Below are 19,993 nucleotides of genomic sequence, written 5' to 3' on the forward strand. Positions count from 1 at the left end.
CCCAGGTATAAATCCCACTTGGTTGTGGTGAATAATTTTTTTAATGTATTGTTGGATCCAGTTGGCTAATATCTTGTTGAGGATTTTGCATCCATGTTCATCAGGGAAATTGGTCTATAGTTCTCCTTTTTAGTGGGGCCTATATCTAATTTTGGAATCAAGGTAATGCTGGCTTCATAGAAAGAGTTTGGAAGTTTTCTTTCCATTTCTACTTTTTGGAACACCTTCAAGAGAATAGGTGTTAACTCTTTCTTAAATGTTTGGTAGAATTCCGCTGGAAAGCCATCTGGCCCTGGACTCTTGTTTTTTAGAAGATTTCTGATTACTGATTTGATTTCCTTACTGGTTATGGGTCTGTTCAAATTTTCTATTTCTTCCTGTTTTAGTTTTGGTAGTATATATGTTTCTAGGAATTTGTCCATTTCTTCCATATTGTCCATTTTATTGGCATATATTTGCTCATAATATTCTCTTATTGTTTGTATTTCTGCTGTGTTGGTTGTGATCTCTCCTTTTTCATTCTTGATTTTATTATTTGGGTCCTTTCCTTTTTCTTTTTGATCAAACTGGCTAGGGGTTCATCCATTTTGTTAATTCTTTCAAAGAACCAATTTCTGGTTTCATTGATCTGCTGTACTTTTTGTTGTTGTTGTTGTTGTTTGTTGTTGTTATTTTGATAGCATTGATTTCTGCTCTAATCTTTATTATTTCCTGCCTTTGCTGGTTTTTGGTCTTATTTGCTTTTCTTTTTTCAGCTCTTTAAGGTGTAAGGTTAGGTTGTGTATTTGTGATCTTTCTTTCTTCTTTAGGAAGGCCTGCATTGCTATATACCACCCTCTTACAACCACCTTTGTTGTGTCCCAGAGGTTTTGGGCTATGGTTTTATTTTCATTGGCTTCTATGTACTTTTTAATTTCCTCTTTAACTTCTTGGTTAGTCCATTCATTCTGTAGTAGGATTGTCTTTAGTCTCCAAGTATTTGTTATCTTTCTACACTTAAAATAAATTTTGGTTGATTTTGACTTTAATAATATTGTTTTATGAAACTATGCATGGTATGAATTTGATCTTTTGTACTTGTTGAGGGCTTATTTTTGTCCCAGTATGTGATCTATTCTGGAGAACATTCCATATGCACTGGAGAAGAATGTATATTCTGTTGCTTTAGGATGAAATGTTCTGAATATACCTGTTAAGTCCATCCCATCCAGTGTGTCATTCAAAGCCATTGTTTCCTTGTTGATTTTCTGTTTAGATGATCTGTCCATTGTTATGAGTAGGGTGCTGAAGTCCCCTACTTATGGTATTATTATCCATGAGTGTCTTTATATTTGTGACTATTTGATTTATGTATTTGGGTTCTTCTACATTTGGAGCATAAATGTTTATAATTGTTAGATCTTTTTGGTGTATAGATCCCTTTATTATGGTATAATGCCCTTCTGCATCTCTTGTGACAGTCTTTATTTTAAAGTCTAGATTGTCTGATATAAGTGTGGCTACTCTGGATTTCCTTTGGTGACCATTAGCATGCTATATGGGTCTCCATCCCCTTACTTTCAATCTGAAGGTGTCCTTAAGTCTAAAGTGGGTCATTTGTAAACAGCATATAGATGGATCTTGTTTTCTTATCCATTCTGTTGCCCTAGGTCTTTTGGTTGGAGCATTTAGTCCATTGATGTTTAGAGTGAGTACTGAAAGGTATGAGTTTATTTCAATTATGTTGTCTGTAGAGTTGGATTTTCTGGTGGTGGCCTCTGGTCCTTTCTAGTCTTTGTTGCTTTTCGTCTTTTTTTTTTTTTTTTTTTTTCATCTTTTCTCACCTCAGAGAGTTCCCCTTAAAATTTCTTGTATGGCTGGTTTAGTGGTCATGAACACATTTAATTTTGGTTTTCTGGGAAACTTTTTATCTGTCCTTATATTTTGAATCCAGCCTTGCTGGATAAGAATTCTTGGCTGCATATTTTTCCAATTCAGCACATTGAAATATCCTGCCACTCCTTTCTGGCCTGCCAAGTTTCTGTGGATAGGTCTGCTGTAAACCTGATCTGTCTTCCCTTTAGGGTAGGGACTTTTTTTCCTTGCTGCTTTCATGATTCCCTCCTTGCCTGAATATTTTGTGAATTTGACTATGATATGCCTTGTTGAGGGTCAGTTTTTATTGAATCTAATGGGAGTCCTCTGTGCTTCCTGGATTTTGATGTCTGTGTCTTTCCCCAGGTTAGGTAAGTTTTCTGCTATGATTTGCTCACATAACCCTTCTACCCCTATTTCTCTCTTTTCCTATTCTGGGACTCCTATAATTCTGATATTCCTTTTTATTGAGTCACTGATTTCTCTAATTCTTAAATCATGCTCTTTTGCCTTAATCTCCCCCTTTTTTCTGCTTCATTATTCTCCATTAATTTGTCTTCTATGTCGCTGATTCACTGCTCTGCCTCATCCATCCTTGCCACCATGGCATCCATGTGAGATTGCAACTCAGTTATAGCATTTTTTTTCTTTCATCCTGACTAGCTTTTATCTCCACAGGAAGGGTTTCTAATCTATCTTCAACCGCAGCTAGTATTCTTATTATCGTGATTCTAAATTCTGGTTCAGACATCTTGCTTGTATCTGTGTTGATTAAGTCCCTTGCTGTCATTTCTTCCTGTTCTTTCTTTTGGGGTGAATTGCTTTGTTTTGTCATTTTGAAGGAAGATAAGGAATTAATAAGGTAAAAGAAAATTATAATTAAAAACCTAAAAGCAACACACAAAAATCAAATAAAGGGTGCTAGATACTAGGTGTGTTCTGGTCTGGTTATGGAAAAGAGCTTGATAGAATTGTGAAAAAAGGCAATGATGAGGAAAGGATGAAAAAAAGGTAACGTTTGAAAATTTGAAAAAATACAATGAAATATAATAAAATGAAATGATGGAAATAAAAAAAAAATAGAATTTGAGAAATTTACACAAAAATAAAAGAATGAGTAGAAAAATTAAAGAAAAATATTTTAATGGAAAGGGAAAATAAAAATAATTTTTGCTCTTTCTGTATTCAAGAATAAGAAAAGAAAAAAATTGAATAGATGGACCAGTAAACAGTCTGAAGTATAATTGAAATTACATCAGTTTCCCCTACAAGTCCAATTATGAAGCACTTTATAGTCCATAAACTAAGCAGGTGGAGAGACTTGTGTTGTTCCTGAAGAATGAGTTTGGGCCAGTTGGGCGAGGCTTAGTGTAACAGCTCCGTTCTCCACTAGATGGTGCTGCTTAGATTATGGGGGTGAATTTTTGTGGCACCTGTAGGTGTGTATGCTCATGCGCAGGAGGGGTGAAAATGGCATCACCCAGCTACCCAGTCTCTAATATCAGAACTCTGTGCTCTCCCAACCAACAATTGTTCACCCCTCCTTTGTCTCCGGCTTCCGTACACTCCCCGCTTTTACACTGTCTGTGAACAAGCCATCAGGTTGCTAGGCAGCACCCTCCTCCTGAGTTTTATCTCAGATATGGCTGTGTTTCCCAGCCTCTCCCTTTTGAGTAACTGTGCTTTGTCCTGCTCAGACCTTCTGTGGTGGGGTCTCACTAAGCAATGGCCAGGTGCCAGCCCACCCCCAGGGACATTCAGCAGACTGTTGTGTTGCTGATGCCCAGAGACTGCTGCTGGGTGCCAGCCTGCCCCTGGATGTTCTCTGGGGTCTGCTGAGTTCTTTGCCTGTGGGGTGGCCACACAGTCTCTACCAAATGTCTTCCCAACAGGGGAACCGCCTCTCCCTGTGTGGCCTGAGGACCCCGAGGACCTTGCTTTCTGTTCCTGGGGATTTTCTCTTCCCACTAGAGCACTAACAGGTATAGGGTTGCGTAGTTTCATACTCTGCACTCCCCCTGTTTACAGAGTCTTAATGGAATTTAAACCTCCTTTCTCCCTTTTTTGTTCTGTCACTTGCATACTCTTTCTTTTCTCTCCAGCTGCTTTTGGGCCAGGGGATGCTTGTGTACTCTCCCAGCTCTCTGTCCTTTCTCCACAAATAACAACAGCCCCTGCCCTCTGTGACTTCTCTCTCCCCCAGTTCACCTCTCCGTGCTCCATACCTGCTGAGTTCTCTGGTTCAGGTTGTGCAGATTGTTGTGTTAATCCCCAAATCTGTTTTCTAGGTGTGTAGGATGGTTTAGTGTTGATCTGGCTGTATTTCAGGGATGAGAGACACACAAAAAAATTTTCATGCTGTTCCACCATCTTGGCCCCTTGCCACAATTTTAGACTTTAGATTCAATCTAAACAATTTTAGATTCAATTTAAACAATTTTAGATTTTAAAATCCAAAATTATAATCTTTGAGGCAACACTCCACTCATAGGTATCAATTTATTTTCAAACAGAATTGTTCAAATTATGTTGTTTTAAAAACACCACAAAAATCTCTATTTTCTTTAAATTAATAGACTTTACTTTTTAGAAGATTTTCAAATTTACAGAAAAATGGAACAGAATATATGGAAAGGTCTTGTATGTGTCCATCCCCCACCCAGAATTTACCTTATCACTAACCTCTTCCCTCAGTGTTATACATTATTATAATTGTATATTTTTGATATATTAACTAAATTGAATATTTTTGATGAAATATTATATACATTATTAACTAAAATCTACAATTCACATTAGGATTCAGATTTTAATTTTTTTTTTTTATTTTTTGAAATGTTTATTTATTTGTAAGAGAGAGAGAGAGGGAGGGAGAGAGAGACAGAGTGCGAGTGGGGAGGGGCAGACAGAGAGGGAGACAGAATCTGAAGCAGGCTCCAGGCTCTATGCAGAGAGTCCGACACGGGGCTTGAACCCACAAACGGTGAGATCACAACCTGAGCCGAAGTCGGATGCTTAACTGACTGAACCACCCAGGTGCCCCAGAATTTAATTTGTATAGTTCTCTGGGTCTTGAAAAATATATAATGTCATATATCTTCTGTTGCAGTGTCATACAGAGTATTTTCACTGCCCTAAAAACCCTGTGTTCCACCTATTCATCTTCCTACCCTCCATTCAAGTTCTTGGAAACCACCGATCTTTTTATAGTCTCTATAGTTTTGCCTTTTCCAGAAGGTCACATAATTGGAATCATACAGAATGTAGCCTTTTCAGATTGTCTTCTTTCATTTAGCAATATGCATTTAAAGTTTCTTTTGTGTCTTTTATGGTTTGATAGTTTATTTCATTTTATCATTGAATATTATTCCATTGTATTGATGTACCATAGTTTGACCATTCACCATTTGAGAGATATCTTGGTTGCTTCCAAGTTTGGGCAAATATCAATAAACATATTTTAAACAATTGGTGCAGGCTTTTGTTTGGACACAATTTTTTAACTCATTTGGGTAAATATCATGGAGTGTGATATGACTGTTTAGCTTTGTAAGAAACTGTCATACTACCTTCTAAAACATCTGTACATTTCTGCATTCCTATCAGCTATGCATGAAATTTGCTGTTACTCCACATCTTGAAAGTAATCGATATATTTTGGATTTTAGCCATCCTAACAAGTGTTCAGTTGTATCCAATTACTGTTTTAATTTGCAGTATTCTAATGACATATGATGCTAAATTTCTTTTAATACGCTTATTTGACCTCTCTATATATTCTTTGGTGAGGTGTGTCTTCTTATCTTTGCGCATTATTATTTGCTTTCTTATTGTTGAGCTTTAAGTGTTCTTTGCATATTTGGATGCAAATACTTTATCAGATATGTTTTGCAAATATTTTCTCCTGGTCTGTGGCCTGCCTATGAAGTATCTTAACAGTGTATTTACAGAGAAGGAGTATTTACTTTTAATAAAGTCCTACTTGTTATTTTTTTCTTCCATGTACAGAGTTTCTGGTGTTGTATTGAAAAAGTCATCTCCAAGATCAAGATCACCTAGATTTTCTATGTTCTTGGAATCTTAAAATTTTACATTAAAGTCTATGATCTATTTTGAATTAACTTTTGTAAAATGCATAAGGTCTATGTCTAGATTTTTTATGTGTATGTCTAGTTCTATTATCATTTTTCTTTCTTTTCTTTTACTAAACATAATTCTTTTTTTTTTTTTTTTTTGAGAGAGAGAGTGAGAGGGTGCATGAATGAGGGAGGGGGGCAGAGGAAGAGAGAGAGAATCATAAGCAGGCTCCTCACCTTAGCAGAGAGTCTGATATGGGGCTCAGTCCCATGAGTCTGGGATCATGACTTGAGATGAAATCAGAGTTAGATGCTTAACCAGCTAAGCCACATAGGCTCCCCTCATTTTTCTTTCTAGACTCTTTTTCACTGGGTTGTTCTTTCTCTTTCATCAAAAATAATTTGGCTCTATTTATTAGATCTGTTCCTGGTCTCCCTATTATGTTCCATCTTTCACCATACAACAGTACCTTCATTATTATAGCCTTATAGGAAGTTTCAAAGTTCGGTAGTGTCAGTCCTTTGATTTAACTCTTCTTCAATATTGTGTAAGGTATTCTGGGTTTTTGTCCTCTCTGTATAAACTTTAGGATCAGGTTGTTGGTAGCCATAAAATGATTTCCTGATATCTTGATTTGAATTGTATTGAATCTGTAGACCATGTTAGGAAGAACTGATGTCTTAACAATATTGAGTCTTTCTACCCATAAACATGGAATATTTCTATTTAGACCTTCTTTGATTTCTTTCATCAGAATTTTGTATTTGCTGTGTTCTGAATGTTTGGGTGATCCCACAATTCAGATGTTGAAATTCTAACTACCAAAGGTAATAGTATTAGTAGATAGGCTCTTTGGGAGGTGATCAGGCCATCAAGGTGGAGTTCTTATAAATGGGATTGTTTTACAAAAGGAACTCCGAAGAATTCCCTTGCTACTGCTTTTACCATGTGAGGATACAGTGAGAAGTCTGTTACCAGGAAGAAAGCCCTCACCTGACCATGCTGGTACCTTGATCTCAGACTTCCAGCTTCTAGAATTATAATAAATATATTTCTGTTGTTTATAAGCTACCCAGTCTATGATATGTTTTGTTATAACAACTGGAACTGGGTCAAATGATAATTTTTTCAGATTGTTCTGGTACATATTTTGTGAGATGGATTCCTAAACATTTGAATTTTTGGATGTGAATATAAACAGCATTATGTTTTTAGTTTCAAACTGCTATATGGAAAGTCAATTAACCTCATATTCTGCAAACTTGCTATCATTGCTTATTAGTACCAGTTCTTTGGGATTTCCTACATAAATAATCATATTGTCTGTGAACAAATATAGTTTTACCTCTTCTTTCCCAATCTGTAACCTTGTGTTTCCTTTTTCTTTTCTTTTTCTTTTTTCTTTTTTTGCATTAGCTAGGACTTCCAGTTCAACGTTGATAGAAGTGTTGATGGTATATCCATGCCTTCTCCCAAGCTCAGTGTGAAAGCATTCAGTTTCTCACCATTAGATATGATGTTAGCTATAAGAGTTTTGGAGATGTTGTTTATTAGTTGAGAAAGTTTTCCTTCATTTCTTGTTTGCTGTGAGATTTTATCCTGGATAAGTGTTGGCTTTGTCACATGCTTTTTCTCCATTTGTTGGTATGAACATGTGATTTTTCTTGAGCCTGTTTTTTTTTAAGGAGAAAAGTACAGAGTTTGTTCAATTTTTAAAATGGTTTTTTTTTTTAACATTTATTTATTTTTGAGACAGAGAGAGACAGAGCATGAACGGGGGAGGGTCAGAGAGAGAGGGAGACACAGAATCTGAAACAGGCTCCAGGCTGTGAGCAGTCAGCACAGAGCCCGACGCGGGGCTCGAACTCACATACCGCGAGATCGTGACCTGAGCCGAAGTCGGACGCTTAACCGACTGAGCCACCCAGGCACCCCTTCAATTTTTATAATGCATATGCACATTGTCTTCACAAGACAATGAAGGCCTAAAGAAATGACCAAAGCAGGAAGTTTTTATACCCTTTAGATAAAAAAAAAAATTAAAGAAATAAAATGAATTGGTCAAGAATTGATAAGACAAAGGAATTTGGGCTGGAGGGTGGTAAATGGTGAAGAAGTAACTAGGTAGGAAGGTAACTGTTCACTTAACAGGGTTTGTCAAGATTCCTTTTCTTCAGCCTGTCGATATGATGGATTTCAATAATTAATTTTCAAAGATTTAAACAATATTGAATACCTGAGATAAACCTCATTTGCTTATAGTGCATAATACTTTTTATGCACTGTTGGAATTATTTCTAATATTTCATTAAGGATTTTTGTATCTATGTTTATGAAAAACATCGGTCTGTAATATTCCTTTCTTGTAATGCTTTTGGCTGGCAGGGTGTTAGAATAACACTACCTTCATAGTATGAGTTAGAAAGTGTCCCTTCTGCTTCTATTTTCTGTAAATGATTATAGAAATTTTTTCATTAGAATTCACCAGCAAAGGCTTTAGAGCCTTGTGCTTCCTGTTTTGGTTATTATTTTAATAGATGTAGGCCTATTCAGCTGAACTGTTTCTTCTTGTGTGTTTTTATAAATTGTGTCTTTCAAGGAATTATTTATTTCATAAAAATTATCAAGATTGTGGGCAAAGAGTGGTCCATAATATTTTTTTATTATTCTTTTATATCCATGGGTTCAGTAGTGATAGACCCTCTTCAATCTCTGGTAATATGTGTTTTTTCTCTCTCTTTTTTTCTTGGTTAGCCTGATTAGAGGTTAGTAATTCTATTAACAAAGAACCAGCTTTAAGTTTTATTGATTTTTCTTGTATTGATTACCCATTTTTAATTTTATTGATTTCTGGTCTCTATTATTACTTTATATCTGGTTTACCTTGAATTTAATTTCATACTTTAATTTTTAAGATAGAAATTTAGATTAATGATATTATTACTTTTCTAATATACAATTTTATAAATTTTCTTCTAAGCACTGTTTTCTTTGCATGCCACAAATTTTGGTAAGATTTATTTTCATTTTCATTTTTATTTAGTTCAAACTATTTTTAAATTTCCTTAACCCGTGTGTTATGAAGAAGTATTATTTAATCTACAAATACATCAGTGTTTTCCGGTTGTATTTCTCTTACTGGTTTCCAGCTTAATTCCAGTATGATCTGAGAACAAATTTTATGATTTCTGTTCTTTTCAGTTTATTAAGAGTTGTTGATCCAAATTTGGTTTATATTGGTGAATGGTCCACGTGAGCTTGAGAAGAATGTGTATTATGCTGTTTTTGAAAGAAGTAGTTTAATTTTTATTTTTTTTCCTAACTTTTCACTTCTCTTCTTTCTCATTTCATTGTGAATAGAGCAACATTTTAATTACTCAGTTATCCCAGTATCTTGACACAAGCAAGAAAGTAGGGGAAACAGGATGTGTTTTATAAAATCCCTAAAAAGGAGAATCCCCGAATATACATTAATGACTTGTGAGCCTGGTTTGCCTCTACTGTGGCTTTTGTAGTTCAGTGCCTTTTCCCCCTCTCACCCAGATGCCCCTGAAGCTCTTAATCATTCTTGTTCTTCCCTATGGTCCTTAGACATGTTGGACCCAGGTATCTCCTCCTGAGGGCAGGCAGGGACCAAATCTTTGTGTCTTCAGTGCCTGACACTCCCACAATATTACAGCCCTTCTAGATTCATTTTTATGTGTTTTTGTTTTTAATAATTTATTCTCAAGTTAGCTAACATACAGTGTATACAGTTTAGTCTTTGCTTTGGGAGTAGATTCCCATGATTCATCACTTACATACAACACCCAGTGCTCATCCCAACAAGTGCCATCCTCAATACCCATCTCCCATTTTCTCTGCCCCCTCAACCCACCACCCTTATCAACCCTCAGTTAATTCTCTATATTTAAGAGTCTCTTATGGCTTTCCTCTCTCTCTGTTTGTAACTTATTTTTCTTTCTCTTCCCCTATGGTCTTCTGTTAAGTTTCTCAAATTCCACATATGAGTGAAAACATATGATATCTGTCTTTTTCATATGATGACACATACATGACTGACTTATTTAATTTAGCATAATACCCTCCAGTTCTATCCACATTGTTGCAAATGGCAAGATTTCATTCTTTTTCATCACTGAGTAGTATTCCATTCTATGTATATGTATCACATCTTCTTTATCCATTTATCAGTTGGTAGACATTTGGGCTCTTTCCATAATTTGACTATTGTTGATAGTTCTGCTATAAACATTGGGGTATATGTGTCCCACAAATCAGCACTCCTATATCCATTGGATAAATTCCTAGTGGTGCTATTGCTGGGTCATAGGGTAATTCTATTTTAAATTTTTGGAGGAATTTCCACACTGTTTTCTAGAGTGGCTACACAAGTTTGCATTCCCACCAACAGTGCAAGAGTGTTCCCTTTTCTCCATATCCTCACCAACATCTTTTGTTTCCTGAGTTCTTATTTTAGCCACTCTGACTGGTATGAGGTGATATCTCACTGTGTTTTTTTTTGTATTTCCCTGATGATGAGTGATGTTGAGCATCTTTCGATGTGTCTATTTGCCATCTGGATGTCTTCTTTGGAACAGTGTCTATTTATGTCTTTTGCCCTTTTCTTCACTAGATTATTTTGGGGGGGGGATTCAGTTTGGTAAGTTCTTTATAGATTTTTGATACTAACCCTTTTCTGGTATGTCATTTGCAAATATCTTCTCCCATTATGTTGTTTGCCTTTTAGTTTTCTTGATTGTTTCCTTTGCTGTGCAGACGCTTTTTATCTTGATGGGGTTCCAATAGTTCAAAATGGATGAAAGACCTAAATGTGAGACAGGAAACCATCAAAATCCTAGAGGAGAAAACAGGAAACAATGTCTGACCTCAGCTGCAGCAAATTCTTACTTGACATCTCTCCAAAGCCAAGGGAAATAAAAGAAGTATTCTTTAAATGTCAATTAGAGGTGCCTGGGTGGCTCAGTCGGTTAAGCATCCGACTTCAGCTCAGGTCATGATCTCATAGTCCATGAGTTCGATCCCTGCGTCAGGCTCTGTGCTAACAGCTCAGAGCCTGGAGCCTGCTTCAGATTCTGTGTCTCCCTCTCTCTCTGCCCCTCCCCTGCTCATGCTCTGTCTCTGTCTCAAAAATAAATAAAACATTATTTTTTTTTAAATCTTATAAAAAATGCCAATTAGATTTAGCTGATGATGGTACTGTCCAGTCAAACTATATCCTTGGTGATTTACTGCCTGCTGAATCTGGAATTACTGAGAGATTGGTATGGAAATCACCAAATATAATAGTGGTTTCACGTATTTTTTCTTGCACTTCTAACATTTTGGTCTCACATATTTTTACTCTCTGCTTTTAGGTTCATGCACATTGTGAATCTTTAAGTCTTTTTGGATACTTAACCCCTTTATGTTATGTAGAGCCCTTTCTATATCTGAAAATTTTCCTTGCCATGAAGTTGGATTTGTCTTAAATGAATATATTTTCTACAGATTTCCTCTGACTAGTCATAGCATGGTATATGTTTTTTTTCTATTCCTTTATTTTTTATCTATTTTTTCCTTTCATGAAGGTAGATTTCTTATAAACAACATCTAGTTAGGTCTGTTTTCTTCTTCTTTTTTTTAAATCCACTGTGACTTGTCTCTTTTAATTGGTGAACTTACATCACTGGCATTTAAATGATTATTGATATAATAGGTTTCTAACCTATTTTTAAACTGTATTCTGATCCTTGGCTCTTTTTATCCCACTATTTTCTGTCTCCTCTAATTTTAATTTGGTGTTTTATATGACTTCACTTTTTTTTCCTCATTTCTTATCATCTCAGTTATACATCTTTAATTATGGTTTTTGTTGCCCTAGTATGTGAAAGATACATTTACAACTAACAATTCCACTTTTGAATATTACTATACTATTTCATGGATAGTGCAATTACTTTATAACTGTTACCTCAGTTTCTCCTCCTAGTCACTTAAAATTGATGTCATTCATTTCACGTAATCTATAAACTGTAATCACCTAATACATCAGTGCTGTGATTATTTTGAGCAATCATGGTTATGAAGAGTGAGAAGAGTATTGGGTATATAAAGCTCATTTGAAGTCTCAAAGAAATTGAGTAGCTTAACATCTGGTCTAGCAAACAAATTTATTACTACAAATTAAACTTTTATATACACTTTTATCATAGTCATCACTCTATTCAGCAACATCAAGCATCAAAAATCATCAATAGGATTTAAATTAAAAAAAAAACACACCTGTTCTCTTAGGATATTTGTAGGAGCATTAAAAAGCATACAAGGTTTTTTGTGTACCTCAAATTATCACTTTTGATTTTTTCTTTAAAAATAATTTTTTTAGCATTTATTTTTGAGAGATAGAGAAAGACAGAGCACGAGTGGGGGGAGAGTCAGAGAGAGGGGGTACACAGGATCCAAAGCAGGCTCCAGGCTCTGAGCTGTCAGCACAGAGTCTGATGCAGGGCTCAAACTCATGGACTGTGAGATCATGACCTGAGCTGAAGTCAGGCGCTTAACTGACTGAGCCACCTAGGTGCCCTTTGATTATTTCTTTTTAAAACAAAACATGACTTTTCATAAAATAGCAATAACACTTCTGATAAGAGTATTAATAGTACTGATTTCAGTCATATGTAATGGAGTGGTGAATTTGAAATTAGTTACTAGTTTTAAAATTTGGTAACAGATGCTTGAAGTGCACTTGCAATTAAGGTCAGGTGTGATTCTCAGGCATCTTTGTGATAACCTACTTTTTTTTGTTTGTTTTTATGGTCATAGTATGAACATATCAATCAAGATAATCGAGAAAATGAAACCCAGAAAATGGTCACAAGTTAGGAACTGTTCATAGAATCCCTTACTCTATCAAATAATCATTTCAGTATCTATTTATATTTTATTAGCCCTTGATAGGTTTTTTCTGAGATATTTTTCTTACAGATGATTAGAAAACTTTTTTTTTTGGTTTGTATATAAACCTTAGAATCCCAGATGTAGACAGATAATTTCCAAAGAAACTTTTTTTAAAAAAAATATGTATGCTTTTCACATTCTGATTCAAGTGAAATGCAGTGCAATCTTACCCAGAAAATATGCAAAAGAGTTAAAGTTTTTGGCAACCAAATATTAGACTACAAAAAATGTTTTGTAACAGCCATTTTTTTTAAGTTGATTTATTTTGAGTGGGAGAGCAGGGGAAGGGCAGAGAGGGAGACACAGAATACTAAGCAGACTCTGTATTGACAGCAGAGGGGCTCAAACTCACAAACCCTGAGATGATGACCTGAGCCAAGATTGAGTCAGATGCTCAACAGACTGAGCCACCCAGGTGCCTTCCAACTGTTTATTTTTAATTTTCACCTGGCTTCCCTAGCTGAGAAACCATTTCAGAAATCATTAAGTCTTTCTCTTTTAAGTTCTAGCTTTCATTTGGTTTATAGGGATGGTACTTCTATTTCAGTGTTAGGTCACTGCACAAATATTTATTATCCAGGTAAATATCTCATAAATAATTTTGTATAATTAACCCTAATGGTAGCTTTAGATGTATGTTTTAGCATGTCTTTTGGTTTCCAGATTTTATAAAAGCAGTAAATAAAATAATGGCAACAAGTTTTGTCATACTTTTGAATACTGTGGTGATTATTTAACAAACTATGATGCAAGACCCAACTACTGTGAGCCAAGAACATAATATGTCACCAGGGAGAATTATGGCAAATTAATTACATAGTAGATTATAACTTTACAATAAAGAATAATTATTGTTTTATTCCTCTGGTCCATGACTCAATATTAGCTCATAAAGTGGAGCTCTATTGAGTGTAAAATAATGTTTTTGTTTCTTTAATAACAAAAATCCATTTAGAATAATATCTCATGTAAATTAAATAAGATATAGGAAAATGCTTAACACAGTAATGTCCACATTCATATTCTGTAACTACAATTGTTTAGTGATACTTTATTAGAACACTTCAGCTTTTCATTGAAATATGTTTTTTCCCAGATTTTTATCCATAGTAAAAGAAAATTATATTTTCAATATAAAAAGATAATCTGGTCATTGAAGAAATACCAAACTAATTTAGTACAGAAGAAAAGTATTTTATAATTCATGAATATTTAACACCATTTTGAAATGTAGAAGAGGAAATTCTCCAGTCTACTCTTTCAGAGCTAATTTTGCTTTCCTGAAAGTTTTAGTGGATAGAGCACTTGTGGTTTATCGGTTACATTATCCTTGTTCTTGCCAAACATATCCAGTATTTTCAGCAGCATTACTGCCTTGGAAATCTCAGAAAATGTAAGTCACACCTTATGCATATGGTTTTGATTTTTCTGCTCCTTTTGTTTGGTGTTTGTGACAAAAGAAAAACCATGTTTTCTCCAAACATATTTTGTGTTTCTCCTGGGCAAACAGGAACATTATATTTCCCAGTCTCTACCCTTTCTTTTCATGGAGTTAGGCAGTATGTGACCAATGTCACTTAACAGAATGTGGGGAAAAGGGATGTGTAACACAATGAAATTTGGATTGTGATCTTTTTGTTTTCTGTCACCCACTCTCTGCTAATACCTTGTGGGCATATGTTAAGGAGGTCACCTTCACAAGATAAAGAGACAAGGTATGATTTCTTAATGGCAACCATATTGGATTTTGAGACATATTGAAAGTTGAGTAACCAACTCTTAATGTTAATTCACTGAGATTTTTTTTCTGATATAAAAGTTTGCATTATGTACACAAATCCTATAAACCTCATTAATTTATATAACATTTTATATTCAATATAATAGGATGTAATGCATTCAGTATGTTTAGGAGACGTACTTTAAATTGAACTTTAAAATTATGTGTTGTAAGGAAAGTTTAGTTAAGTGTAAAAACACCTAGTTTTTGGTTAGTACATTTTTATTTACTACTATAACACAAAATACATGTTATCCTATAATTATAGTATTACATGTATCTGTTATATAGTGAAGCTATGCAAACACTGTACTATGACCAAAAATTCTCCGTGTGTGTAACTCAAAGATAAACACAGATTAAATTTGCTGGTCTGCTTATATTTTAACTAAAGGAGAGGTCCTTTTAAGGATTATAAAATAGTTAAATATAAAACTACATCTTATTCCTATAATTTTAATAAATGGATTAAATCCTAATATACAACCTTGGAAACATTTTTTCATTTTCAAAGCTTAACGTCCTCAATAATGAAGAATTAGAGTTATTTTGTATACTTGAATGCTGTCTTTAGCTTACCAATTTATTTACATAGATAAGTGTTACTAACAAATCAAATGTATTTATGTTTGAGATACCATTGATAGGTCCTCAATTTAATAAATTTAATATAAGGCTTAGGGAATTATATAATATGGGCATTTCATATGAGAAATAATAAATTTACCATATATTGTAGAAATAAATCAGAGATAGGTAAGTTTCAATGGCAGTAAAAGGTCTAGCTATTTCAGTAGGGATTTTCTTACCAGTAAATGTGAATTTTAGTCTCAATAGTTCTGCATAGGTAATAAATGTAATCATCAATGTAATAAAATATATTTTCAATAAAATAAATGTAAAAATCAAGGTAATAAAATACATTTTCAATTTTATAATGTTTTGTTTATAGAGAAAATACCAATACAAGTTAGTTGTATGTCTGTTTAGGCCATAACGCTGTGAATGTTCATTATGCAGTGTAAGCTGCTCAGCCACATATTGTAGGTCCAATATATATATGATACTGCTCAATATATTATCAATTATAAATACATACATAATATCTTGTTAGTAAGGCTTACCAAAATTAACAAATGGGTATATTTCTACAGCCAATTTTGTGCTGAGCAGGCCAAATCATATTTCTGTCTTAATTAGATAGAAGAAGGGACAGGATGTGCTCTGATTTAAAAACAACATTCTCTATGGAATAAAAAAAGGATCTTGCACCAGGCAATTAGGCATATTTCCATCATTGGAATGGCTCTAAAAATTGATCTGGGGTACTGGTAAATGAAAATTCTTCCACATAACATCAGCTAAAAAACCCTTTAGTTACAAATAATACAGACACTGAAAGCTATGTCATGTCCATATTTATTTTCCAAAAAGTTACGTAGTTTTTTTCACAAGGCAGAGACACTGTGTAAAAAAGCTTTTTCTTTCACACTTTACCATGAGTATGAAGTCTAATTATAATATTGTCTCTTTTTCTATTTGAATGTGTCAGTTTTCATATTATGACTTTCACACCTGTACTAGCTAAGATTAAACAGCCATGTCATCTGAGACCACCCGGCAACTAAACTGTGAAAATTAATTTCAATTTCACCTAAGCTCAACCTCATGCTGTTTTCCCATTATTCCCATACCAGGATATATGTGACTTTTGCCTACCAAATGGCTTACTTATTATTATAGACAATACTCTAAAGACTTGTAGTGATGAACTCTATCTCATAATTCTGTATAACTTTAATAAACACATTTTATGTTTGATGTAAGCATATTATGAAAGCATTATTCTTGTTTCTCATTGACAAATATTTAACTGAAAACCTCCTAATGATAAATATTAAACTCTAAAAACTGTTTAGGCTAGTTGGCAATATGTGTGATATTATTATAAAATAAACATATAAATGCCTTATCTAAGTAGTGTTTTGAGAAAGAGTTTAAAAATAAATGAAGTAAACACTGAAAACACCAAAAGAAAAAGTAGAAAAGTCTAAAATCACAGTTGGAGATGTAATATTCTTTATTAAGTCATAGAACAAAACAAGACAATAACATTACAAGGAAACTACAGCCTGATTGTGTAAGTGTGTGTATGAATATCTATGAAGATTTTATAAAAGTATTAGCATTTAGAATCTACCAATGTACAAAAATGGTATTACATCATGATTAAATAGAGTTTATCCCTGGAATTCAAGATTACTTTAACTTTGATAACAATCAATGCAATCTGTCATATTGATAAAATCCAAAAAAAGTCATAATTTCACTAAAAACAGATAAATTATCTGACAGAATTCATCAATATTCATAAGAATTCTCAGATAAGAAAGGAACTCCTTCAACTTGAGAAAATGTAGCCTAAAAAATGAAGCTAACATATACTCAGTGATAAATATGAAATTCTCTCCCCTGATGATCAGGAGCAAGTCAAGGATGAATGTCTTCACACCATTTCTAATAAATTTGCACCATGGTCATAGACAATACAATAGACCAGGGAGAGGGAGAGGTGGAAAAAGAAAGGGATGGAGGAGACAGGGACATCAAAGAAGATGGCAGACTGAGGGAGAGAGAATGGGAAAAGAGAGAGAGAGAGAGAGAGAGAGAAAGGAGACAGAGCATGCAGTTTGTAACAAAGCAGTAAATTTATTTACAGGGGATATGATCAAGTATGTAAGAAATTCTAAGGAATATACAAAATTGTTGCTAGATTTAATAAACTCTAATATGAGTTTACCAAGTCATAAAATGTTAGTTCAGCATATCAAAAGGAATTTTTATGTATATAAACAATTGAAAATTGAATTTAAAAATATCATGTAGATTTTAATGACATGATATATTTAGGAATATATATATATACACACACATATATTTAGGTATATATATATATATGTATGTATATATATACACATATATATACACACATTTATATATGTGTGTGTGTGTCTGTATATATATATATATATATATACATACATATATATATATATATATATGTATGTATATATATATATTCCTAAATGTGTATATGTGTGTGTGTGTGTGTGTATGTATATATAGTTCTGGAAACTGGAAACTACAAAATACTGTTGAAAGAAATTATACACATACACATTTAATTTTATACCTTTTAAAGTATATGTATACTTGTATCATTTATTTAAAATCTTACAACTTAACAGCACAACTAAGTTATAAATAGACAAATGCTTTGAATAGATACTTGATAAAAATAGATACATTATTAGCTAATGCTTAAGAAAAAACTCAATAGTTTTAGTCATAGGTAAATGCAGAATAAAATTATAATGACATAAAACTATAAACCTATTAGAATAGCAAAAATTAAAAAGATGGGCAATATCAAGGGTTGATAAGGTTATGAAGTAACTACAACCTTTGAAACCATTTGGAAGGTTCTTTTAATATCGAATATACACTTAATATTAAATATACAACCTAGTAATTCTGCTAGATATTTATTCAGCAGAGATGAAAATGTATATCCATAAAAAATGAACACATACTAGACGACTCCATTAATGTAAGTTTTAGAACTGGAAAAACTAATCTATAGTAATTGAAATGAAATCACTGGTTTATTGGCCAAGGGGTTGATGAGTAGCAAGGCAGGGTGGTAGGGAGTGGGGTGACTAGTCTTAAAATGGACAAGAGGGAATAAATTATTTGAGTTGATGGAATTCTTTATATGTTGATTTTGGTGATGCTTGCTTGGATATGTAAATTTGTCACAACTAAATGTATATGCAAATGTGTTCATTTGTCTCAGCCAATATATTATATATGTATGAAATACCAAAGTGAGACCAGACTTCAAAGATGATTTTCAATGAAACCAGTTTCACAACTTTTAAAAAGTAAAATTTACACACACCAGAAAGGAATAAAGAATATCGAGTAAGAGATGATTTTATTGGGAAGTGTAGGAGAAGAAAACTTTCTCTTTCTTTCGTTCTAGGTTCTTTGACATGTCTGATAACTAAATTCACATAACAGATTAATAGGAGAAAAACAAGTTTTGTACATACAGGAGCCCTATAAAATTATGAAGCTTTTTAACACTAAAGTAATGGAGACTTAAATACCATCCTGACCTAAGGGACCTAGGTCTCAAAAGGCAGGAAGAAAATTCATAGGAAGATGAGAAGAGCAAATGTTTGGCAAACAAATGGTTGTCATGCCCTGCAGATAAGTCTGTCTGATATAAAGAGTTATCCCTGATAATAGTTGTCTTCCTGGGACAATCCCCCTTTCTAAGTTATTTTAGGCAATTAAAGGGAGGGTAAAAGCACTTCTTGAGTCTGTTGGGCCTTGATTATCTTCAGCTTGAAATAATGCACATACCAAAGTGGCACATTCTGGGGTGGCATAGTCTGCTCCCCTTGAAATTATTTAAAGGAAATTATTCCTGTATTGTAAGCCCCTCTCCTACCACCACATCCACACACTAAGGATAAAATAGGTGGTGTGAGTGTTTGTAAATGTGGAGGGAAGGAGACCATTTGAAGAGCTTAGTTAGATGTTGTTATGGGTTGAATTGAGTCTCCAAAAAGTTATGTTGAAATCCTAACCACAGGTACTTATGGGTGTGACTTTGTTTGAAATAGGGTCTTTTGCAGATGTAGTCACATTAAGATGGGGTCATGAAGGTGGGTTCTAATTCACTATGAGTGTTACCTCTATATGAAGAGAAGAGGGACATATGGCCACAGGATGGAAGACTGTCACGTGATAACACAGGCGGAGATTGATGTGCTGAAGCTGTAAATCTGGGGATGCCAAGGATTGCTGGCAAACTACCAGAAGGTAGGAAAAGGCAAGGATGGATTGTCCCTAAATGTTTCAGAGGGAACATGACCCTTCCAACACCTCAGTTTCAGAATTCTATCCTCCAGGGTAGTGAGACAATAAATTTCTATGGTTCTAAGCCACCCAATTTGTGGTGCAGTGTTCACTAACACTAGGAAACTATTAGCAATAATCGCGCCTTGGATAAACCTCACTGGCTACGATACTGCCACTGCGCAAAGCTAACACTAGGAAACTAATACAGATGTTTTCATTAACCACGATTGTGACTTTCAAAAAGGAAAATAGAGAATGAAATATTTCGACTAGCTTTTCCAATGACTGGAGTAAGGGACAAGATGCTTCTGTGTTGCATTTAGCCTGTGCTCTCTTATTTTATCAGGCCAAAAATTGTATAAATGTTTCCTATGGACCACATGTAGTCCA

At 34.1% G+C, this 19,993-nt stretch overlaps 1 pseudogene; it reads right to left on the reverse strand.

The window, feature by feature from the left end:
* Nucleotides 1-19,725: 19,725 nt before the first annotated feature.
* On the reverse strand, nucleotides 19,726-19,790 carry LOC128775116 (U4 spliceosomal RNA; annotated as a pseudogene).
* Nucleotides 19,791-19,993: the final 203 nt, after the last annotated feature.

Source organism: Panthera pardus, unplaced genomic scaffold (genome assembly GCF_024362965.1).
Source record: "Panthera pardus isolate Hobbes unplaced genomic scaffold, ASM2436296v1 HiC_scaffold_6, whole genome shotgun sequence".
NCBI lineage: Eukaryota > Metazoa > Chordata > Mammalia > Carnivora > Felidae > Panthera > Panthera pardus.